The sequence below is a fragment of the Macaca fascicularis genome, chromosome 8 (genome assembly GCF_037993035.2).
Source record: "Macaca fascicularis isolate 582-1 chromosome 8, T2T-MFA8v1.1".
Classification (NCBI taxonomy): Eukaryota; Metazoa; Chordata; class Mammalia; order Primates; family Cercopithecidae; genus Macaca; species Macaca fascicularis.
This window is the reverse complement of record NC_088382.1, coordinates 13,677,805-13,702,121: the sequence shown is the minus strand read 5'-3', so window position 1 is coordinate 13,702,121 and position 24,317 is coordinate 13,677,805. Positions and strand designations below refer to the sequence as shown.

General features: G+C 40.3%; 1 protein-coding gene and 1 pseudogene across 1 annotated transcript in view; both read right to left on the bottom strand.

Moving 5' to 3' along the window:
- Window positions 1-24,317, bottom strand: part of LOC135964491 (SH3 domain and tetratricopeptide repeat-containing protein 1-like) — a 412,105-nt gene that overhangs the window by 58,081 nt on the left and 329,707 nt on the right. The window lies entirely within an intron of this gene.
- Window positions 1,144-22,535, bottom strand: LOC135964493 (uncharacterized; annotated as a pseudogene).

Sequence of the window (24,317 nt, the reverse complement as noted above, 5' to 3'; positions counted from 1 at the left end):
CACGGTGGCTCATGCCTGTAATCCCAGCACTTTGGGAGGCCAAGGTGGGCGGATCATGAGGTCAGGAGTTCCTGAGTTCCAGAGCAGCCTGGCTAACATGGTGAAAAACTGTCTCTACCACAAATACAAAAATTAGCTGAGCCTGGTGGCAGGCACCTGCAATCCCAGCTACTCGGGAGGCTGAGGCAAGAGAATTGCTTGAACCCGGGAGGTGGAGGTTGCAGTGAGCCAAGATCTTGCCACTGCACCCAAGCCCAAGCGACAATGCAAGACACCATCCTCACACTTGACATAAACCCTGGCTGCAGAGTAAAATCAATCACTTGTGGAGATTTTTTAATATAATGATGTGTCAATTTCAACCATGGATAAGGCCATTTAGCCTTAGTAAGACCTATCGTGTTAAGATTGTGCCTGTTTTGCAAAATTTCATGTCATCATCCCACTTGTTATTCAGGAAACATTTTCTCTTGAGTTTTAGGTTCAGTACTGAGGCTCCTTGATGGACAATACATTTTCCAATTCTGAGGACAAGGCAGAGGAAGCCCCCTCTGTGAGAACTTTCATTTTGCTTCTGGAAAAGTACATTGAATCAAATATAGGAAAGGCTTGCATGGTGGCTGACAGGTTCGCCTGCTTTATCATGCTGGTGTTTTATCTTCTGGACAGAAGTAAAAGGAACACAGCTATGTCTGTCTCTGTGTAATAACTCAGGACTTACCTGAGTAAACTCTGGGGTGTCATGAGATGAACTGCTACCTCCACTTAGAGAGGCTTCAGGGACAAAATTTCAAGAGATTTCTGAGGGATAGAAGAGCAGGGCTGCCTTATTCTCTGATCCCAGGTAACTACTCAGAGACCGAGGCAAGGGTTGGGGACACCCAAATGCATATACTAGGTGTCTTTGATACAGCCTCCATTTCCTTGCTAAATCTATGCAATGACACACTGAGAAATCTGACGAGTGGGGCTGAAGATCCCTGATGTGTCAGTTCCAGGGTTGGATGGAAACAAGTGGTTTCAGTGGACATTGAAGTAAAGGGAGGTGAGCTGTGAGGAAAGAGCCGTCGAAGACTGGGGAGGCTCGGAAGTTGGGGTAGAATGTCGACCCATAAGCCAAGGAGTGCAGATGCACATCGATTTGTTAGGGCTGCATAAATGAAAGAAGGACTTCACCAACACACTAAGTTTTTTCAACAACCGATTGTATTCTTTCAATATTTGTAAGTATTGATCTTTTGGAAATGTTTAATGAGATTTCTTATATAATTCTGCATTCAATTTATGCCCAGGTCACTTTGCTATTATACATTTATGTGCTGCATTTTTATGAATAGACATTTTCTCAAATTTCTTAATTATTTTGCTAAACTATGTGTTAAGAGTTTTTTCTATGTGTTAAATCAAGCTGGAAAAATAGTCACTTTGCTATTATACATTTATGTGCTGCATTTTTATGAATAATTTTCTCAAATTTCTTAATTATTTTGCTAAACTATGTGTTAAGAGTTTTTTCTAGAGGTCCACCTTCTTGACTCACTTTTCTGATGAGAAATCTATCAGGTTTCTCCACAGTGATTTTCAAATTTGATAGCTCCTCAATGTGAGAAACTTAATGTCAACTAAGAAATGAATTACCACTAAAGAATATTCTCCTTTCAAGATGCTAACCGTGTTTTGTCCAGTGTGAAATCTCACATGTGCCACAAGCGTTACTCTGTGAAGAAAGGATTTCTCATGATTTTTCAAGGCATAACTTCTCCAGTAAGAAGTGTTTGGTATTCCAAGAGAATTCATTGCCCTTGGAAAGACTTTCCCTTCTTATTTAGCTTATAAAGGATTTCCTTTCTTATTTTCCATTTTAGCAGCATTTTATCACTGTGTTTTCTTGTGAACATCAAGCCTAGTGCTTGGCTGAATGTTTATTCACAGAAAATATAAATAAAAGGTTCATCCAAGTAAAGTTTTCTTAGGTTATTTGACAACAAATTGCACATAAAAACATTTTCACACTGAACACAGAGCTAGAGATTCTCTACCTGAAAGTCCCACACGTTTTAAATTATTAAAACTGTTGCTGAAGACTTTTAGTTTATCATGTTGACAGTTTCAGCTCTCTCGTGTCATTTATGATCAGATCACTAACAAGTCTTTGGTACACACATGTCGTACAATTTCTCTTCCATATGAATTTATTGATGTGGACTGAAGAATAAAGGCAACTGAAGTAACGTCCATGTTGGGTATAGTAATTCTACAAAATGTGGGTCCTTTGGCATGTTTAGATGTTACACTACAGCTGAAGTCTCTTCCATATTCCTTACGTCCATCATTCCTAACACCATGTCATCTAAAGTCAGAATATGTTCTGAAGGCATTTATAAGTTTCTCTCCAGGGTGAATTTTCTGATGTTATTTAAGATTAGTACGTTGACTGAAGGCTTTCCCACATAAATGGCATTCATATGGCTTTTCTCCAGTGCATGTTCTCTCATATCATCTAAGGTCAGAAGATACACTGAAGGCTTTCCACACATAGAAGACAAGCATGTGGTTTCTCTTCAGTGTGAATTCTTGTGTGTCCTCTAAAGCCAGAGCTTTGACTAAAGACTTTCCCACTTTTATCACATTCATAACGCTTTTATCCAAGGTGAGTTCTCTTATGTCTTCCAAGGTTAAAGGATTGAATAAAGCCTTTCCCACACTGATGACACTTCTACGGTCTCTCTCCCGTGTGGGTTTTCTCATGTCTTCTAAGGTGAGAACGCTGAGTGAAGGATTTTCCACATAGATGACATGCATATGGCCCGTCTCCAGTGTGAGTCATCTTGTGCCATCTAAGGTGAAAGCAATTAGTATAGGCCTTTTCACATATATTACATTGATATGATTTACCTTTAGTATGAATTTGTTTATGTGGTTTAGGGGACAACTGATTACTAAGGGATTTTCCACACTGTTTGCTGACGTAGGGTTTCTTTCCACTCTGAGTTAACAAACACTGAGTCATTGTGGAACTGTGAGTGCAATCTTCTCCCAAATCATTACATTCAAAGGGATCCTCCAGAATGAGAGAGTTCTCCTTTAGAGACAAAGATTAAAAGCTCTTAATGATTTACCGACATACATCTATACATTCATTTCACCACCTTTGAATCCTAGACCAACCATTCAGTGGTAGAGCCCAGTTGAAATGTTTCCAATGTTACTTGTGTGAAAGGAAATTAAATTTTGGCACCCCAAACTCATTTAACCAAAGGGAAAAATCAAGCTGGGAACAGGGTCACACAAACCTGCCTCCCCCTTCTGGTTCCTAAATAATACGGCTACAAGATGAAAAGCTACATGCCTCCCCCATATTTTGCCCACAAGGAGATTCCTGATGAGCTGTTAAAATTACACCATGACAATGCAAACTGATAGCTTGTCTTTACAGGCGCAGTCATCCCCAGTTCACCAGACACAAATGCATATCCAATTGTTTCCCTGCCCCATTTTGCCTATGTTGTCTTATATAAAATGCAGCTTTCCTGCAGTATTCCTCTGCCTCATTTGTTTATGTCATCTTATGAAAAAAAAATCCAGATTCACTAAGCCAGAAAAATTCATGAATGACTATTTTTTTCTACCCAACTTTTACATGAAAATTGTGTACTTCTCAATATCCCACCCTTTCCCCCTTTAAATTTGGAGAAAATTATCTTTGGAGAAAGGTATACACCTGTTCCCCAGGTGCATGTCCTTAACTCTGGCAAATACATCTCCTAAAATGATTGAGACTTGTCTCGTCATTTTTCTCGATTGACACTTGCGTACACATTGTCTCCTGCAGACACAGATATTTTCTCTTTTGTAAGATCCCAACTGCAGAGTTATTCCATTGATTGTGATGATATCAATATCTTTCAAAGTCTGAGCATGAGTAATGTGTATGCACTTGTTCTATTTTAAAGATCTCATGTTATGGTTTACAACACAGGTCACTTTATTCACTGAATTCAAAGTATCAAATTTTTTTTTTTTTTTTGCTTAGAAAGCACTTAGTGCCAGCCTAATTACACTCAGGTGCCTGTGCGTCATTACTAACTTAACCCATTACCAGATCTTTAACTTAGATGACTGGTGTACAGAGCTATAAAACTCACCATTGTCATACCGGTGGATGCATCTTTTCTGATAGGATGCATGGTTATCGTGTGTTTTTTCTTAAGGGCACTTTCCTTGTCTGAAATAATTGAAAAATAAATTGTTACCTTGGTATTATGGTAATAAAATTGTTTGAAAACCCACAAGGCCTGTTTACTTTTTTTCAAAAATTGACACTTAGATGTGGCAAATGTGTCAAATGAAGAAAATACTTCAATAGAACAGAAGGTACAGCGTCAGCAATTAGAAAAGAGTCTTAAAATTAAAATGTGAAAAGATTTAAAATGGACATGAGCTATCAGGCAGGTAAATAGAGGGATAGTCTTCACAGGGGTATCGGTAAAAGAGTCAGCATGTGACAGTTTAACCCCAACGAGTACATGAATTATCCTTTTCCTGAAAGTAAAAGAAAAGGCAAGAGGACACAAGAGTAGCATCTGACATATGAACAAAACTGATGATACCATCTAAGGAATTCTGCTCCAGTAGCTTAACCTACATTTTAGAAATTACCACTCATTTAATAAAACCTCTAATTAATATTTGACTGATATTATTCATTGACAAAGCACCTCCTCCTATTAGAGCACAGGACCCTGTTGCTTACCCAGATTCTGGCCTTGGAGAAATTCTCTTCCTTCCCGCCAGAGCTCTTTTCCTTCCTCCAGCTGCAAAGTTATATAGGATTTGCTTATCTGGTACCCTGTTAGTGGAAACAGTACATGTGTTTTGAGTTCACTGTCAATAAATGTGCATTATCACCAACTGTAGGGCAGGCTATCAAGGAAGAATAAAACAGTGAAGGTCAGCTCAGGCCACAAGACCTAGAACACAGAAAACTCCCCAGGATTTTTTTGACCCAACATGAGACTAGAAAATAAATCCAAATGAAAGGTCCATCAGGAAAAGGAAATTCAAAACAGTCAGGACCTATGAATGCTGAGTCCATGCCTAAGTTCCAAGACACAATGCAGAATACACAGTCCTTTCAGAAAGAGATTAATTAAACCTCTGCACAGTATGTTTATTATTATTCTCATGCAGAACAAAAAAAAAATTTGATTTACAAAAATAATTGATGTTCTATACAGAAAAGATATTGCTATTGTTTTCACTAATGGGTCTCAGCCTAAGCATAGCGACTAAAGCAGAAGAGTTATTTAGAAAATATTAAATTTAATACATTGAAAATATTCATTAGGCCGGGCGCGGTGGCTCAAGCCTGTAATCCCAGCACTTTGGGAGGCCGAGACGGGCGGATCACGAGGTCAGGAGATCGAGACCATCCTGGCTGACACGGTGAAACCCCGTCTCTACTAAAAAATACAAAAAAACTAGCTGGGCGAGGTGGCGGGCGCCTGTAGTCCCAGCTACTCTGGAGGCTGAGGCAGGAGAATGGCGTGAACCCGGGAGGCGGAGCTTGCAGTGAGCCAAGATCACGCCACTGCACTCCAGCCTGGGCGGCAGAGCGAGACTCTGTCTCAAAAAAAAAAAAAAAAGAAAAGAAAATATTCATTAAGTTCTCAGGTCTGTTCTGAGTATTAGACACTGAGTACCAAGGAAATCATGAAATCCTTGTCAAGATTACATTCTAATTGAGTGACAAACTAAATAAAACAAAACAAAATAAAATAAAATAAAGATATTTCTTTCAGACAGATTTAGAGAGCTCAAACTTTTTCAGATAAGATCTGTGAGAGAATCAGAGAAGAGATTAGAGTTAGATATGGGGAAGCTGTTCCAACACTTATTGAATGAATGAGTCAATGTGTGTCTACATACATATGTGAATGTTGAGGGACTCACCGAGGGACACCAGGTGACTGTTGTTTTCCAGTCACCAACAACTGGATGTGTCCATCATGGCCCACTCTTCCTGGGTGAAGTCAATAGCTACATCTTCAAAAGTCACTTTCTTCTAAAACATCACAGACACTTTAGTTTAGACAGAGAATCCCTTTTAACGTCCAGAGGAGGAAGGCTGAGATGACATAGGTAGGAGCTGGGTATGCAGAATTCCCAGTGTTTTAGGTTCCAGCCAGTTCATTCTCAATACTAAGCTGGTATCTGCCTTTCCGATTCATTCACAGAGACGTACCCACTCTTAATCCATTAAACTTTACTATGAAGAAATATCACATGAGGTGTGGCATAATATAGCCCAGATATTTTTCAGTAATGTGTTAATCACCTGTACATAACTGATTATAAAATTTTCGCTTGAACCTTCATAAATAAAACAAATTTACCATGAATTTCAAGAAAATTACAGAGTAGTCACAAGACAAATAACCATGATTTACTACTTTTTAAACACGACCGTGATTAAATAAATTATTTCTCTAGATAAACCACAGGTTTCTCACCAATCAAATGGTTAAAAGACCTATTATGTGCTTTGAATAATCTAACGAAGTAATAGAAAACATGTTTCCTATCTAGCAAATATTTATTAAATACATGTCATTGGTCCCTTATTCATTAAAAAGTTAGAAAGTAATGAACCAGACTCCAGCATTCTTCAGAACTGAACAAGTTTTACGCAGAATATAGGATTCAATTTATACATAGAGTCACTCTAATGTTATGTCATTCAGGTGTTCATGACAAGGCTTGAAGACAGTCGAGCAGCACAAGACAAGACCGCTGAGGCTGGTACACTGAGGAAGTCTTAGTCTGATGATTCCTGTGATATGAAGCTTCCTGTTCTCAACTTTCTCTGGGCAATCCAAACATCAGTTATCACTGCCTCTCTTTTAACTTTACTTTCTCACTTGGCTTGTTCAAGGATAAAAAGACCTCTTTACTGTTTTGCTTTTTTCTAACCAGCCCTTATGAAGCATTTCCACAGAACCCTAAATTGTACTCTATCTACTATATTCCTTCTCCTGAGTGTGCAACCATAATTAAGTAATTGTATTTCTTATATGTTACTTTCAGTTACCAGAAGGTGAAAAGGTTAATTATCAAAAGGTAAAATGAATGGGGATAAGAATAATAATGACTTCTTTAGTTGTCCTTTTGCAAAGTTTTTAAAAGCACAAATATATTTTATCAAACTCTCCTTTTTCCTCAGCACTGTGCAGCTCTTGCCCAAGGCCTATCACACGGGATTTATTGAACTCAGCTGCTAGAACATCAGCCTCATTATTGGGCTGTGATCTTCTGCTCTTCACGCATCTCTATTGCCTGCATTCATCAAAATCCTAAGTCTATTTCAGCCAACGGTACAGTTAATGGGTCAATTATTTCCCTATGAGGTTATAGGATGGATAGAAGAAAAAGAAATACATAAATGAGACCTCTCATGTCTTTTTTTGTAAATAGCCTGAATAGGGGCTGGAATAAAGTAGTGTAATATTAGAAATTATATTGATAATTTAGGAATCTTTGACACATGATACCCAACCTAGAGTCCTGAGAAAACTTAATTGGAGGCCAGATACCTGAAAGTCTCCTGATTGCATTTGGAACACCCAGGCTGGATGGATTTTGCATCATGAAAACAAACAAACAAAAAGAATAAAAATGAAACACCCATGCAAACTGCAGAAAACTGCCCATTTGCCAGCAATATGGGTGTCATTTCAGCAGAGAGAGGCATCCCCTACTCACTAGTGAATGCATTGTCAAGAACTCAGTCTCTCTCTGTCTTCTTCTGGATTTCCACTTGCAGACACTTCAGGCACTAAAAAAAGCTGAGGTTGGAGAAAGAACAAGTGAGACACCAGCCTTGTACACAATTTTCAGACCAACCTGTGATGAAAAGCCAGACCTTCACTGAAGTGTGACACCACCTGCACCACAGCCTGACCAATACACACAAACACACAGAGGCCTCTCCTCTTTCCCCAAGGTCAAAATTAGGAAGCCTATGACTATGGTTTCTGGCAAAGAAGGAACACAGATATCTTGTGAACGAGAACATCAAAAGCACTGAGTTTTGTATGTTAATTGACACAAGTCCAGATATTCAATTCCCTCACTGATTTTAAAATACAGGGACCCCTGACTCCGCCCACATGTGGAATATGATTTCCACCTGTAGATAAACACTGTGGGATTTCTCAGATTTTATTATCCCAGCTTTATGCCCTAGCAATGTTTCTCCAACACCAATCACAGCCTTCTGAAGCCTTACTCCACTTTTACTTTCTCTCAATTTCGACTTTTGTATTTCCCCTTGGAACTTGGAAATCAATCAAGTAAGAATCTGTTTTAGGGTCAAGTGCGGTTGCTCTTGCCTGTAATCCCAGCACTTTGGGAGGCCAAGGCAGGTGGATCACCTGAGGTCAGGAGTTCGAGACCAGCCTGGCCAAAATGGTGAAACCCCATTTCTACTAAAAATACACAAATTAGCTGGGCATGGTGGTGCTTGCCTGTAATCCCAGCTACTCAGGAGGCTGAAGCAGGAGAATCGCTTGAACCCAGGAGGCAATTACAGTGAGCGGAGATCTTAACACTGCACTCCAGCCAGGGCGACAGAGCAAGACTCTGTATCAAAAAAAAAAAAAAATCTGTTTTAGGATGGGGATAATCATTTCAGGAATTTATTTCACTTGGAGGGTCAACACTCCCTTCCTGCTGATCTAGCCCTTAAAATCCCCTGCATCAGAAATTCACAGCAGTACCCTGGGTCATGGTGTTTCTGTCCTGTGTATACAGTCACAATCCTCTAAGATGCTCAGAAAATACAAAATGACTTAGGGCTGAGAGAAATGTAGCAGCTCAATCTGATATTTTACTAAGGTGGCATCTAAAATTCTTGCAATCATGGTTTATATTAGTCTTTGTTAGTTGCAATATCTCTGATTATCATGATACATATTTGCTGAGAAATACTGATGTCCATGTGTATATTCATACATAGATATGTAGGTATATAGATGGATATGTTTATATGAATGCATGTGTTTGAGATGGGGGAAAACATGCATGTATTATTTCCCTGCTAAAAATAAAAAAAAATAAATATATTTTATGTACAAATGATAATTATGTTTCATAAACAAAAAATTAACTGACCCATTTGTACATGAAGTCCAGGAAAAAATAAAAAGGGTAACTTTGTATTAATTGTGATGTTGTGCTTACAGATATACATAAATTTCCTTATTTAACCCTTATAATAACCCTGCTGATGATAGTTTATTTACCAGTTCAATAAATGATCAACAGAGTTTGAAAAATATGACAAAATTACAAAACTAGAAAATGACACAGCAATACTTTTAATTATATTCTGCCTTGTCACTGCCTCTTCTTGCTTTTTTACAAAATTACTCCCCTAACCAAGGTTCTCTTTGATTCTGGGGACTCCAGGATTTAGACCCCAGTTCCCAAACTTCACTGTGTCTATTTTTACTGCCACATTTTAATGCACATTTACAGACTTCAACAAGCACTTTTCAATATCAACTTTTTTCTTATTCCTTGGTCTATTTCCTACATCTGTTTATCAAGGCTTCAGTAACATATGACTCCATCTGCCTGTCCCTTCCATGAATGTACCTGACAGTACATGTATTATGTAGTCTATAATTCAAGCAGAATAGATATTCCTTCAAAAAAATAAGATATTAGAGAATGCCTACAAAGCTTCAGTGAAACCAGCTGTAACCCTTAATATTATTACCATGTAAACTCTTCCTCGAATATCAAAATAAGATTTGGACTTTAGAGAATATCTGTGTGTGATTATAACCCAAACATGAACTAAAAGTAATTTAAATGGTCGTATACAGACTGTGCCAGGGACAAACAAGGACAAATATTATAAGAAAATCAAAGCACACTTATTTCCTAAAGGACTCTTGTATGGAATCTATAAAAACTATTTCAAGATATAGAGATTAAATATATTTCAAAACAGACACATACACAAGCAATCTTTAGGATAAATTTTTTAAAACTTATGTTATGGGTCTAAAATTTTCATTAATTCATGGAAAAAATGTATTGACAAACTTCTCACCAGAGCAGGAATAACAACTTACGTATTTGGTGACTTCAAGATGAGAGCCTGCACAGCTTAGTATCTCCATCCAGATCTCTCTCTCTCTCTCTCTCTCTCTCTCTCTCTCTCTCTCTCTCTCTCTCTCTCTCTTGTTTTTTGACAGAGTTTTGCTCTTGTTGCCCAGGCTGGAGTGCAATGGTGAAATCTCAGCTCACTGCAACATCCACCTCCCAGGTTCAAGCTATTCTTCTGCCTCAGCCTTCCAAGTAGCTGAGATGACAGGCATGCGCCACCACGCTTGGCTAATTTTGTATTTTCAGTCGAGACGGGGTTTCTCCAATTTGGTCAGGCTGGTCTGGAACTCCTGATCTCAGGTGATCCACCCGCCTCAGCCTCTCAAAGTGCTGGGATTACAGGCATGAGCCACAGCGCCCGGCCCAGATCTCTTAAAAAGTCATGAGGAAGGAGCCATTCTGCATCCTCAATATTACCTTAATATTTTCAGGACACCCATAACAATTAAGAGGCTGACTTGTGACTTCCTAGCCCTTTCAGGGCTATTTAGGCCCACCTTAGTGAAGTATTAGGAATGCAGTATTAGGTCTCAAGTTCCTGGACACCAAAACCATGTTCTCCAACAGATCTTCAGTAAAAATAGCTGATGTCTATATTCTTTTGCCTGTCCTTTCCCTTCCTTTTAATTCAGAACTGCGGTCTCAAAAAGTGCTATTATTTAGTAGATTCTCTCAATTCTCAACACCAGCACTATTCAGTGTTGAGTAACATCTCAGGTGCTAGGGAAACAGCAGCTGACATTCTAGTAAAGCACAAATAGAAAAGCAAAGATCACCACAGAGTAAAAGAGAATAGATTTTTTAAAAGTATGAAACCAAAACGAATATATATCAGATTACACTATAAATGGAAAATCCTGTTATCTTGACTGGATTGCAAGTCAAAACCTCTCATGGCTTCCAACATCCAATATATTCAAAGCAGTTCAGGAATGGTGAAAGTGGAATGGAATTTAGAATTATTCTAAGGTTGCATGTGTGAAAGCACCATGCCCTGAAACAAAATATTTATTTTTAAAGCGCATAATGAACACTTCATACAAAGTTTGTGTAACCAGAGAAAAAATCTCATATTTTTTAAAAAAGGAATATGCAACATATTTACATATAATAAAATAAAATTAAAATAACAGAAATGGAAGACACAATCTGACCTCTGAAAATCAAGGGAGAAATCTCTTTTAAATAAACTTGGCACAATTTTTAAAGTAAGTTATGAAAAATAATAATACCTGAATATAGTATGTAAAAGTACCAACACAATAAAGCTAAAACAATATCCGTGGAAAAATTATTTGCTGTACATTATTTTTAAAAAATGATCTAAGTACTTTCCTCAAGAAGGTAAATGAATGAAATTTTAAAATTGCCTGAGAAAATCTGTGAAAGGAAATGAATATAGAGAAGCAGAATATAATTTAACTATAAACCACACAAATAGAATTTAAAAATAAGGCCGGGCACAGTGGCTCATACCTGTAATCCCAGCACTTTGGGAGGTGGAGGCAGGCGGATCACCTGAGGTCAGGAGTTTGAGACCAGCCTGACCAACATGGAGAAACCCTGTCTCTACTAAAAATAGAAAAAAAACAAAAACAAAAACAAAAAAACAAACAGGCGGGCGTGGTGGCACAAGCCTGTAATCCCAGCTACTAGGGAGGCTTAGGCAGGAGAATCGCTTGAACCTGGGAGGTGGAGGTTGCGGTGAGCTGAGATCATGCCATTGCACTCCAGCCTGGGCAACAAGAGCAAAACTCTGTCTCGAAGAAATAAAAAATAAAAATAAATTAAAAATAAGTGGCAGCCAACATGCCCCACATGATTTTCTGTGATGAAAGAAATGCTCTATATCTACATTGTCCAATGCAGTAACTACCACACATATGTAGTTACAGAATTTCTAGTTTGGCCACGAATTTGGCAATTACTACTAAGGATATGCCATTTAGTTATTTAATTATAATTAATTTACAGTTTATAGCCACATGTGACTAGTAGTTACTCTATTGGTCAATGCAGATCTAGAATCTTGGAGAAGGCAGTTAAAATAATGAGATATGGTCAAAACAAAAATGGAAAAGGCACACAAATAGTGAACACAGAATATGAGAATGTGAAGTAACAATTCACACAGTAAAATTTACTAATGAGATGCTGCCTTGATGGGACACATGTCTGATGCTATTCAAGGCTTGTCTTGTTACAGGTAGAAGAGCAGGAGCAGGGCAGGAGAGGGCTCTTCCCCTACCCACTAGAAATGTCAGGTGATGGCCTGTTAGTGATCACTTTGCCTCTCTAACAATGATAATTAGGCAGCACCAGAGACAGGCCATTTCCTGGTGGTCTACACCTGTTAACATCAAAAATGTTAATTAAATGCAGACCCCAGGAAGAAGCAACTTCTTGGGCATTTATGTTAAGAGACAAAAATGGCAAAGTATAATCTTCCGGGGACACCACTGGAAAAGGAAAGAAAGCCTCAGATGGACATGCACATAACTCCCTAAACACACCGTGCATGCCAATTCCAAAGGGTAAGGAAAGCACTGTGCATGCCGGAAACTCTCCCTAAAGGAAGAATCGTGGGAAAGAGGCAAGCCCATCCCAGGATCAAGGTTAAAGGCCCTTCTCTTTTCTCTCTTGGACCTTCAGGCATCCACTTGGGTCTCTTCCAGGAGAATTTTCCTTTCCTTTCTGTTCTAAAGCCTTTTTAAATAAACTTCCACTCCTGCTCTGAAACTTAGTCTCTTTTTCCGCTGTATGCCCCTCAGTCGAATTCTTTCTTCTGAGGAGGTAAGGACTGAAGTTGCTTATGGACCCATGCAGATATGCTGCCAGTAACTCGAATCTCTTCTACTGGTAACAGTATCATTGTAAGGGAATGAGGCCAGTTCACATCTCAGTGCTCGGAGAACTCACCAAAAATAAAAAGTTGGAGGATGCTGTGAACTTATCTACCTTCCAAGGCAAGTCCCACAAGCAAGCAGCAAGACTCCCTTTCCCCAAGGTCTTAAACTCTTCTGATGCTCCTTCTCTGGGAAAACGCATCCTCTGGCTTCCCCTTATATAGGAAAAAACAATTAATAAACCTAATCAGCACTACATTCCAAGAGACATGCCCTGATTGCACAGATACTGAACCTAATCGAAACTGCATTCTGGAGACACACCCGGTTCAATTTGATTGGATTTTTGAGACAGCTACTGAAAACCCCACATAAAGTTGGAAACCAAAAAGTTAAGGCTATGTTGAAGGAAAAATAGGAAGATTCTTTCCTTTTTTCATTCATAAGTACTTTTTTTTTTTTTTTTTTTGAGATGGAGTCTTGCTCTGTTGCCCAGGCTAGAGCGCAGTGGTGAGATCTCGGCTCTCTGCAAGCTCCGCTTCCCGAGTTCACGCCATTCTCCCGCCTCAGCCTCCCGAGTAGCTGGGACTACAGGCGCCCGACACCACGTCCGGCTATTTTTTTGTATTTTTTTTAGTAGAGACTGGGTTTCACCCGTGTTAGCCAGGGTGGTCTCAATCTCCTGACCTCATGATCCGCCTACCTCGGCCTCCCAAAGTGCTGGGATTACAGGCGTGGGCCACCGCATCCGGCCTCATAAGTACTTTTGAGTGTATTATATGTACTAGAAAGCATTCGCAGTCATGGGGTACAGCAAGAAACCAGACAAACTAGAGTCTTATGGAGACTCTATATTCTAAAATTATTTGGAAGTAAACTGGACTTGGAAACAAATGGAAAGTGAATAGATATAAAAAGTTTCAATGCTCATGATGACGTAAAAAAATAAAATATATTGCAGAAATGAAGTCAAGAAGTGTTAGGGGTCATATGGTACTTCTAAGGCCATTGGTATCCTCTGAAACTCAAGCAGGCTGAAGACATTTGCATAACTAAAAGGAAAGCAGATGCTAATAGAAGACAATGAAGAAAGGGCCTGAAAGGCATTTCAGAGACCTTGGCTGGTGGCAGCCCCTCCCTTCAAAGGCCTGGAGGCCTATAAGGGAAGACTGGTTTTGTGGGCTGGGCCTAGGGCTGCACCACCCCGGGCAAGCGCAGGACAGTGCTCACAGCATTCTACCTCCCAACCACTCCAGCTCCAGCCATGGCTAAAAAAGGCCCCAGACACAGTTTGGGTCACTGCTTTGAGGGTGCAAGCCTTAAGCCTTGGCAATTTCCATGGGATATTAAACCTGCAGTTGCACAAAGTACAGGAGTGCACTGCTGATAAACACATACCCAAGACTGGGCAATTTACAAAAGAAATAAGTTTATTCGGACTTACAGTTCCACATGGCTGGGGGGAGGCAGAAGGCGAAAGGCATGTCTTACATCACAGCAGGCAAGTGAGAGAATGACAGCCAAGCAAAACTGGTTTCGCCTTATCAAACCATCGGAACTCGTAAGACTTATTCACTACCACAAGAACGATATGGGAGAAACTGCCCCCATGATTCAATTATTTCCCACTGGGTTCCCACAACATGTGGGAATTGTGGGAGTACAATTTGAGGTGAGATTTGGGCGGGGACACAGAGCCAAACCATATCAGAAGCCTTCACCTGGATTTCAAAAGATGTATGGAAAAGCCTGTATGTCCAGTAGAAGCCTGCTGGGGTGGAGACCTCATGCAAATGTCTACTACAGCAGTGCAGAGGGAGAATATGGGGTAGGAGCTCCCACAGAGTCCTCACTGGGGCACTGCCTAGTGGAGCTCTGAGAAGACGGCCACCATCCTCCAGACCCCAGAATCATAGATCCACTGACAGCTTTCACCCTGAGCCTGGAAAAGCTTCAGGCACTCAATGCTAGTCCTCGACAGCAGCCACGGGGACTGACCCTTGTATCCAAAAGAAAATACCACAAAGACACGAGCACTCATATATTTATTATAGCATTATTTGCAATAGCAAAGACATGAATATTTTCTCTATCATCGGATAGAGAAAATGTAGTATATATACTCCATGGAATACTATGCAACCATTAAAAAAAATTATGTCCTTTGCACCAACATGGATGCAGCTAGAGGCCATTATTCTAAAATAATGCAGGAAGAAAAAACCAAATATCATATGTTCTTAGTTATAAGCACGAACAAAGCGCTGATTATACATGGATGTAAAGATGGGAACAACGGATACTGAGGACTACAAGAAGGGCAAGACTCCGTCTCAAAAAATAAAATAAAATAAAATAAATAAATAGGTGAAGATCTGAATAGACATTTCCCAGAAGAAGAGATACAAATGGCCGACAAATACATGACAAAATTCTTACCATCTCTAATTGTCAGGGGGATGCAAATAAAAACCACCATGAAATGTCACCTGACACCTCTTAGAATAGCTGTTATCGAAAAGATGAATAGTAAGTATTAGTGAGGATGTGGATAAAAGATAACCCTTGTATATTCGTGGTGGAAATACAAACTACTATGGCCATTTTGGATAATAGTATGAAGGTTTCTCCAAAAATTTTTAAATAAAACTACCTGCTGATGAGGCTGTTGAGATATAGGAACACTTTTACACTGTTGGTGGAATGTAAATTAGTTCAACCATTGTGGAAGACAGTATGGTGATTCGTCAAAGACCTAGAACCAGAACTATCACTTGACCCAGCAATCTCATTACTGTGTATATACCCAAACGAATATAAATCATTCTGTTATAAAGATACATGCACACACATGTTCATTGCAGCACTAGTCCCAATAGCAAAGACATGAAATCAACCCAAATGTCCATCAATGATAGACTGGATAAAGAAAATGTGGTACATACACACCATGAAATACTATGTATGCAGTCATAAAAGGGAATGAGATCATGTCCTTTGCAGGGACATAGATGGAGCTGGAAGCCATTATCCTCAGCAAACTAACCCGGGAATAGAAAATCAAACAGTGCATGTTCTCACAAGTGGAAGCAGAACAATGAGAACACATGGATACTGAGAGGGGAACAACACACACTGGGGAGGCAGGTGGAGGGAGAGTATCAGGATAAATGGTTAATACATATTTGCATTGGAATATTATTCAGTGTTACATAATAATGAAACCCTGTCATTTGTGACAACATGGGTGGACTTTGAGGGCATTACGTTATATGAAATAGGCCAGCCACAGAATGACAATTACTATATGATTTCACTTGCATTTGAAATCTAAAATAGACAAACTCACAAAAGCAGAGAGTAGAATGGTGGCTGCCAGGGGTCGTGGTGCAGGGGAAATGGGTAGATGTGGTCAGAGCACAAAGTTTCAGATATACCATATAAGTAAGTTCTGGAGGTCCCCAGGCTCACTGAGATGCGTACCTTAAACATGGACAGCTTTTTAAATGTAATCATAGCTCAACAAATTGGGTTAAAAAAAAAAAAAAGAGGGGGTTGGTTAAAAAATTTAAAAGGAGGGGTAGACGTTCCCTTGTTTTTCTCTCTTTGTTATTTTCTTTCCTGCTACCTGGAATTAAAAAATGATAGGTGGGCATTTAGCAGCCAAACTGGAGCCTCTTCTAAAATGCAGCAGAGCAGACAGCTGGAAGGGGCCTGCATCCCTAATGAATTTGGCAAACATCTGTACCAGCCATGATACGTGTAACTATAGATTTAAGTGAGAAAGAAATAAACTTCTGCCTTGTTTAAGCCACTTTGTTCAGACATTAATTTCATATGCGTATAGAGAATGTATGCTCCTTACGAGTAGGAAAAATGTTTATGCCATATGGTTCATAATGGGTGTTCAGCAATGTAAGGTGATGCTGATTATGATGACAATAGTGACAAACAGCATGAAATAATAAGTAATGAAAAAAATGGTTTAATAGTTGTATATGGTTACTTTCTTTAAAGATTCTGCTGCTAATATCATTCAATGTATTTGTATGCCGGTGGGAGTTTTATTAGATGTAGACTAAGAAAGTTGACATTATTTAATGAAAAATACTAGATCAATTTTAAAAAACAGTAAAAATATCATGAGATGGAACTAAGCATCTGTATTGCAAAGCAACTCTCCCAGTTGATTTTATGCATAGTAGTGATTGAGAATCCCCTGATCTAGATCCAACAGATCTCAACCTTTATAGGTGCTATCAAGGAAGCATCTAAGGAAGAAAATTTTCCTGATTCTATCCATACCTCCAGTTAGTAATAGATCTAGAGAACTAGAACCCAAATCCAGACCTCCTGCTTCCATGTGCAGTGGTCTTTCGCTGTTCTGTTTTGTTCCACTTGGTGAAGAGGATTTGAGAATAAATGGCCACATGATTCAACTCCCTCCTCTGCTCTGAGGAATATAGCCTTGTCCTAGCAAGCAAGAAGCTCATACAGTGGTGGAAGAGGCAAATATACATTCACTAATCTAACATACAAGGCAGTAAGCACTGTAACATCAACAAAGCACTTTGGGGCTTCAGACCAGGAGCAAGTGGGGTGATTAATTCTTAGCAGGGCTAGTAAAGTCTGGGAAGTGTTCACTAACAAAATGTCTGATCATTAACGAAAGCAACTGGTTTCTCAACATAGTCTAATTTATTGTAACAATATAAATGGTTGTTTGTTCATAAACTTTCATCTTTTGCCAAAATGTTTGTAGCTTATGTTCCCATTGAACAAGGTTTTCTGGCCAAAACTGTGCACCCACATCGGTCCTCCCATAAAAGCAATTTTGCATGCATAGAACACCTCTATCTATGAATATTCCTAATGAGGTACAGAAAGGCTTTCATTATCCAAACAGAGACATTCCACTGGTGCTAGAGAGCCACAGACGGAAGTTTTCTCTGCCTCCTGGAAATGAAGCCAAACTTTCTTCTTTCTTCAGCCATAAGGATTCCTGTCCTCCTCTTCACCATTTTCTTCTTTATGAGCCAGGTTCTACCAGGTAACAAAATAAACTTGGTAAGAATGGAGTGCCTAACACCTTACAGGGATTCAGTACTTAAAGAGAAATCACCATCATCTATGACCAGATAGGGGATCTCATAGGAAATCGGGAAGACACACCAGTCTCTGGCTCCCTGGTCAGGCCCAGTTCTGTCCAACCCATCTATATAGGCCCCACACACCCAGTGCCCACCAGGCTCCTGTCAGCCAGGAGGACCCGTGCTCATCCCCTGAAGCATCCCACAGGGACCTGCATCCCACAGGGACCCACATCTCGGGGCCAACCTCCATGGGGGCCTCTTGGTTGTGGTGACAGGGGCGGGGGGTAGTTGACCTCCAGCCCTCCCATCCTGGCCACTGTATTTTGTGGTGATCGTTCAGTCCTGGGAGCTTCCTGGGGACCCCAGAAGGAAGAGAACAGGGTGGTCATGGCAGCCTCAGCCCCAGGCTCTGGGCCCAAGCGCAACAGAAGGTAGAGAACAGGGTGGTCATGCCAGCCTCAGCCCCAGGCTCTGGGCCAGAAGTTGATAATGACCAATTGAGAGCAACCACTGAATTCGATCCTCTTACAGATACACGAGAAGTTGGCGAAGAACTGAATGTCGACCATTCTATGGTCATCCAGCATTTGAAGCCAATTGGAAAGCTGAAAAATCTTGGTAAGTGGGTGCCTCATGAGCTGACCAAATATTTTAAAAAGCATCCTTTTGAAGTGTCATCTTCTCTTATTCTATGAAACAACAATGAACCATTTCTTGATCAGATTGTGACATGCCACGAAAAGTGGATTTCATACAACAGCCAGCTCAGTGGCTGGACTGAGAAGAAGCTCTAAACCACTTCCCAAAGTCAAACTTGTACCAAAAAAAGGTCATGGTCACTGTTTGGTGGTCAGCTGCCGGTCTTTTGATCCCCTACAGTTTTTGAATCCTGGTGAAATCTTTACATCTGAGAAGTATACCAAGTTAATCGATGAGATGCATGGAAAACTGTAGCACCTGGAGCTGGCACTGGTCAACATGAAGGGCCCAGTTCTCCACAACGTGTGACCACATGTCATACAACCAGGGCTTCAAAAGTTGAAGAAACTGGGTTATGAAGTTTTGTCTCATCTGCCGTATTCACCTGACCTCTCGCCAACCAACCACCACTTCTTTAAGCATCTTGACAACTTTTTGCAGGGAAAACACTTACACAACCAGCAGAATGCAGAAAATGCTTTCCAAGAGTTCATCGAACCGTGAAAGCATGGAATAAACAAGTTTATTTCTCATTGGCAAAAATGTGCTCAATGTAATGGTTTCTTTTCTTTTAAAGACTGAGTCTCACTCTATCACACAGGCCAGAGGGCAAAGGTGCAGTCTCAGCTCACTGTAACCTCTGCCTCCTGGGTTCAAGAGATTCTCCTGCCTCAACCTCTTGAGTAGCTGGGATTACAGGCACATGCCACCACACCCGGCTACTTTTTGTATTTTTAGTAAAGACGGGATTTCACCATGTTGCTCAGGCTGGTCTCAAACTCCTGACCTCCTGAATCACCCGCCTCAGCCTCCTAAAGTGCTGGGATTACAGGCGTGAGCAACTGTGCCCAGTCCACTGTAATGGGTTCTATTTTGATTAATAAAGATGTGTTGAAGCCTAGTTATAAAAATTTAAAATTCATGGTCCAAAACCACAATTACTTTGGCACCAACCTAATAATAGAAGAATTAAAAGAGGCCTTTATATTAGAGAGCCCATGGATGATAAAATAATAAAGAATATTACAATTTCCATAATGCACAAACTTGGTAACTTAGACCAACTGGATGAATTAAAAGACACAATCTCTTAATACTAAAACATACGAGAAATAGGTAATCTAAATATATTGATATCTATTTTAAAAATGGAATCAATACTTACTAACCTCACAGAAAACCTATATATTCCAAAAATCTGCCATTCTGTCATGTTATTCTAACTGGTGGGATTCGGGGATTTCCATTTTGATAAGAACATAGGTGAGTCGCACACACTTACTTTCAGTGCTCATTGGTCAGGAAACCTATGTCCTCTATCGGATACTGCAGAGCGATGCGTTTTGGAGAATTTAGGCAAGATAATATTATTTTCAGAATTAAAGGAAGACAACCTGTTTTATGTACAGCACTTCCTCATAATATCACAGGGGATACCATATTTAAACTTTGGGGTATCCCCAGGTATAATTCATATTTGAGCCACATGTGAATTTCAGACACGGAGGCTGCCGAACTTTGGTGGCTTTCAACAGATGTGGAAGTTAATTCACAACCCACTTTGTGGAGGCATAAAATTCAATGAGCACTCATTTAGCAATTTATTTTAATACTATTTTTGTAAACTTTGCATTTCCAATTAGGTGAAATTTTAAACCTGTTTCAGTTCTTATACACTTTTTTTTTTTTTCCCCTGAGACGGAGTCTTGCCCTGTCACCCAGGCTGGAGTGCAGTGGCATGGTCTTGACTCACTTCAACCTCCACCTCCCAGGTTCAAGCAATTCTCCTGCATCAGCCTCCCAAGTGGCTGGGATTACAGGTGCCCACCACCATGCCCGGCTAATTTTTGTAGTTTTAGTAGAGATGTGGCTTCCCCATGTTGGTCAGGCTGGTCTTGAACCCCTGATCTTGTGATCTGCCTACCTCGGCCTCCCAGAGTGCTCGGATTACAGGCCTGAGCCACCGTGCCTGGCCTCTTCACTCTTTTTAGGCAGAGGGGAGTAAGGGTTGCTTTAAGTTAGGAGGGACTCCCGTGTACCCAACCCATTTGTGTAAATTTCTTCCTTCAGAGTTCTTCAAATCAGCATCACCATTGTTAAAGGCCTTCCACATGGTAATAATTGTGCTACAGGGTTTTACGCACATGAAGTTTATGTTTGGCTGAATGAACCTCCTTGCTGTGGCACAAGGGGGGCATAGGCGTTTTCACCAATTATGAAGTGGGTTCACTGTGCAATGGCTACCAACTTTTCTGAGTACAATGAGACCAAACACATTCATACATAAATTCCATGAAGTGAATTTATTACTTACAAATAGCAAACAAAAGACAACAGAAGCCTAGGATTCAGTATGAACCGCTACCACAAGATCAGGAAGGCTACCCAGAGCAGATGGATGGAGTTTTGATGTAAACACTTCACTTGCACTACAACTGAGGGACCCCAGAAAGCAGCCCACCTTGGGTTTTCTCCAATGATGTGGTTTGCTGGACACAAGCATTAAAGGCCATTCTGTTTTGAGCAGGGACTATAACAGAGCCTGGGCTGTTCTGACCAATGTCACCTGATTATCAGGATATTGCCTTCCCAGCATATCATACAGTTATCTTGAGAACTACCAGTAAGAAAGGGAGGAAAATGGCCCTGCACCCTTAAAACTGAAGGATCAGGATATTTGTTGTGACAGAGGCACAGACAGTAGCGACAGAGTATTCTTGTGAGCCATCCACTAGTTATCTTGACTGGAGCATGGCACCTAACTGCCTTTCTCTTTCCTTTCAATGGAAACTGTTTCAGAATATTTTGGATATTTTGAGTTTCTACATCTACAGAGTTGAGGCACATGATTGCTGGCAGTGTAGACTCTCTGCATGGTTACAGGAAAGAGTTCAGGAGCCCATCAAGCCACATTGGAGGAGACCACCTAATCCTCCAGAGACTGTCATTCCATCTTCCTGGAGTTAGCTCCACATGCAGTAAGGCCATTATGTCTAAGGCCGGCAAGACTTGCCGTCCGAAGATTCAACTTTTGGCATGCTGATAAGCAGCAGTGATAAGAAAAACCCACACACTCGCTAGGAATTTTTCAATGAAAGCAGCTGAGACTCTTCTTCATATGCTTTGATAGGGGCTAATATCAAACTCTTTCTTCCCATTTTCTTTATTCATCCGTGACTGAACCATGAGGCACCATAGATGTACACCTCATCAGGAGGGTGTAGGGGACAGTGGCAAGGGGAGCAGCAGCACAAGAAACAAACAAGGCCACTACTTCTGCCTACATAAAAACTATTGTCTTGGAGTATATAATAATTAATAATGTTCACATGGCTGCCCTAAGCATACAGAGATGGTGAACAGAGTAGATGCAGGGACTACAGAGATACAGCCTGATCCTTGCTAATTAGGACTTAAGTGTTGGCTTATGTGCTGCGCTTTTGTGCATTAATAAACCAGGGCCTCAAAACTGCCTGCTAAGCACAGGCCAAATGTCATGCTGGATGCAAGTAAACATTCATGTCTAGGAGATGAGAGCAGTTTAGTGTGGGAGAAGATGACAACACCTGAAGACCACAAAACACTGTGCAGACCAAAGGGAAGGGCCATCATCAGCTCACGGTTCTGACTCAGGTGATTGCTGATGTGTTACGGAACCGTCAGCCGACAGCAGGTAGGTCAAGTTGAGCAGGTGTCCTTCATGAGGGCTGGTCCGTTCCATTTGTGTTGCCAATTGTTTCAACAGCGTCTCACGCACCCCACTGGTGAGGAAGGAATGAGCACCCTACGTTTACTGGCACCGTTAAACACATAACATCTATTACTAAACAGATAAGCCAGACATCAGTTATTAATTACTTATAGGAGGATGGTGTAAGCTCCCACAGGCCCAAACAGGGATTAACTTGGGAGCAGAGAGTGGTATAGCAGTGGTATAGCATTAAAAAAGTGAGGATGTTCTTTTTTTTTTTTTTTTTTTTGAGACAGAATCTCTCTCTGTCACCCTTGCTGGAGTGCAGTGGTGTGATCTTGGCTCACTGCAATCTCCGTCTTCCGGGTTCACACCATTCTCCTGCCTCAGCCTCTCTAGAAGCCGGGACTACAGGCACCCACCACCACACACGGCTAAATTTTTGTATTTTTAGTAGAGATGGGGTTTCACCGTGTTAGCCAGGATGGTCTCAATCTCCCGACCTCATGATTCACCGGCCTCGGCCTCCCTAAGTGCTGGGATTACAGGCGTGATCCACCCACGCGGCCGAGGATGTTCCTTGTTCCTACAGGAGTATGTGATTGGTTTGTCTATTGGCTGATAGGGAACTGAATCATGTGACACTGACTGGTAAGACTGTAATACTCTAAAATACAGTATATAAACTATCATATCATAATGGTGCAATACTATCTACTACAATAAGAAAGGCATTGATGAAAAGCCCAACGCTATCATATGTGACTGAGAGATTGAATGCTTCCTCCCTCAGATTGGTTACAACATATTGTCCTATCACAGTCCTCTCTCCTTCATTCAAAGTGAATGACCCAAATAATAGACAGAAATAATAAAGAATAAAGGGCAACACATACAAAGAACTCACGAGATGATACTCTATAGTAAAATTTATGTACTTAGGAATTAATACCAACTCATTATTAGCAAAAAATAAACATCTTTACATCAAGAGTAGTTTTTCCTTTAATAAAGAAAGGTGGAATGTGTATAATGAACAAGGGATAATCAAAATTTGCCAAATGAGGCTAGTAAGACAATCCCAACAATTCACAGTCATTATTCACTGGTCCGTTAATCACAGGACAATACATAAAAGCGAAACTTAACCGACCGGGTGCAGTGGCTCATGTCTGTAATCCCAGCACATTGGGAGGCTGAGGTGGGCAAATCATGAGGCCAGGAGTTCAAGACCAGCCTAGCCAACATGGTGAAACCCTGTCTCTACTAAAAATACAAAGAATTAGCTGGATGTAGTGGCAGGCACCTGTAGTCCCAGCTACTACAGAGGCTGAGGCAGGAGAATGACTTAAACCCAGGAGGCGGAGGTTGCAGTGAGCCGAGATTGCACCACTACACTCCACCTCGGCAACACAGTGAGACTCCATCTCAAAAAAAGGTAATAATGAAATAAAAAAAAAATTAAACTTACCTACATATTAGAAAAACATTAAAATTCAACCATGAATCCAGCACATTATCAAATGAATAGACAAAAATTCTACCAATAAACTGAATATCATTATCTATGAAACTCAAGTACTACTGCTTAAAGAGCATTTACAGAACTCTCACCTCAAGGTTTCCCTGCAAAACAAGGTGAATTGCATACTCATGACTCCTTAAGAATGAGCCACTGATAAAAACAATATACTTGTAACTTGTGTAACATACATTTTTTCAAGCACTGCACCGTAATTAATTTGCATCAGGCTTTCCAAATTAGAAAAGCTTCACTTATAGAACTTCTTTCCTGTGGGAGTTTTCACATGA